This window comes from Thermobia domestica, chromosome 18, assembly GCF_964235325.1.
Source record: "Thermobia domestica chromosome 18, izTheDome1.hap1.1, whole genome shotgun sequence".
In the NCBI taxonomy this organism is placed as follows: Eukaryota; Metazoa; Arthropoda; class Insecta; order Zygentoma; family Lepismatidae; genus Thermobia; species Thermobia domestica.
In genome coordinates this window covers 87,090,336-87,092,186 of record NC_137471.1, presented here as the reverse complement: position 1 = coordinate 87,092,186, position 1,851 = coordinate 87,090,336, and the positions used below count along the sequence as shown (strand labels likewise).

The 1,851-nt window shown below is 36.1% G+C and overlaps 1 non-coding gene across 1 annotated transcript; it reads left to right on the top strand.

The window, feature by feature from the left end:
- Positions 1-1,520: 1,520 nt before the first annotated feature.
- TRNAG-CCC (transfer RNA glycine (anticodon CCC)) lies at positions 1,521-1,591 on the top strand. The gene has a single exon. It is a non-coding gene; the product is annotated as a tRNA-Gly (tRNA).
- Positions 1,592-1,851: the final 260 nt, after the last annotated feature.

The window sequence follows — 1,851 nt, the reverse complement described above, 5'->3', positions numbered from 1 at the left end:
AAAAGAATAATTGAGATCTTTGAAAGCAGTTGTCGACTAAAAAAGTGCGTACAGGATTTATTATTTGTATTACAATAGCACGAGCTGAGGTGAAGATAAGAATTGAACATCAGAAACGTCAAGTTTAACACTAGTTTGGGATGGACATACCCTTGGTTATTGGCTTTCCTATCCTTCTTAACCTTAACATATATTCTATTGTCTTTCATTTGATTTTTCCCCTGAAAGATTAACGACAAGAATACGTATGTTGTATGGGTTCAACCGAACTCATTGTATCCGGCTCGATGGAACCTGTCATGGTGATAAACTTTGACCCACCATACAAGCAGGGGCGTCATTTAGGGAGGGCAGGAGGGGGCAATTGCCCCCCCCCAACAGTTTGAGTAATACATATACTTTAATGGATTGACTACTAATATACTAGTACAAACGTGAAAGTCTTCTTATGTCGGTGGTGCTCTTGCCCCCCTCAAGCGAAGTCTGAAATGACGCCCCTGCATACAAGCCTGTTAAATATTTGGTATGCATACCGATATCTTTGATTCCTAAATTATACGTAAATAAAAATCAAATGAAGGGTTTTTTTTTCAGCTATGCGTAATCTTCAACGAGTCTTGTTTGTCAATGCAACCTTCAAGTGGTTTGTCGCCATGCTAAAAGATGGCGCAAGCCTACGGTCAATGACCCTGCTTTCCTGCAAATCCTGGGTGCATCCAAGAAGGGTTGTCAGGGAGGAAACACTAGATTCGGCGCTGTGGCGCTAGAGTCGTGAGGCAAATTCCATTACGTATTTATTTACTTTTTGGCTTGTTTCATATAATTATTCAGTCTACATTGCAAAGAACTGTGTAGTCTAAATGTGACGACGCTAGCTTTAATTTCTCAGGGCTAATGAAGGGGCAGCTATTTCTTGTAAGCCGAAATGTATAGTTTTATATTATTTTACCTATATTAAACACATTTTTCTTTTTTTATTTCTTTTCCTTTCCTTTTTTTCTTTATCTTTTTTTTTTTTTTTTGTAAAGCAATGGGAGACTGTTACGATCTTACGGTTATTATTAGAGCAACCCACATTATGCTTTATTTTGTGTTTAATTATGCTTTTTTTTAAATTATGCTTTATTATGCTTTATTGTTAATTTCAATCGTTGTTTTACACTAATCGTGTATACGAGGGTCACTACGAAAGTTTTGAAATACGCATTGTTGTAGCACAGTATTTGAATTCCAACAATTGCGTTTGGTAGTGGTATCCAGAGCGAAGGAGCGAAGCAAGTTTCAAATGGTAAAAAAAAAAAAAAAAAAAAAATTAATTTGTGCCAAGTACGGGAAAGTTTGCAACCCTACACGGTACCACTAGAATAATGGAGTAGTTAGCGAATATGTAAACTAATTTAATTAAAATCAGGGACAAACTGTTATAAGTCTACGTTATTTAATGTACTAGTGTGAGGTGGATCTAGTGCGTGTTGTAACAGAACGTAAACATTACTAACTTTCACCCCCTTAGCGCGTGAGCACCGCTGGTGTAGTGGTATCATGCAAGATTCCCATTCTTGCGACCCGGGTTCGATTCCCGGGCGGTGCAACGTTTACCTTTTTCTTTCAATTATTTCCTCTTTTTGATGTGTTTAATTGTTATATTTAATAAATATAATTACAAATAAAGGAGCAGTTAATGTAGCTCTAATAATAATGTAGCTCTTTATGCAAACTAGATGACACTGAAAACAAAGTGTAAGAAGAAGCTCGTTATACGTTCAGTTATACCTTCAATTATTACAAATACTTAGTATGCATATTGCTGTTCTTAGAGTTATTATAACAGGTAGAAATGCAAATTTAAAC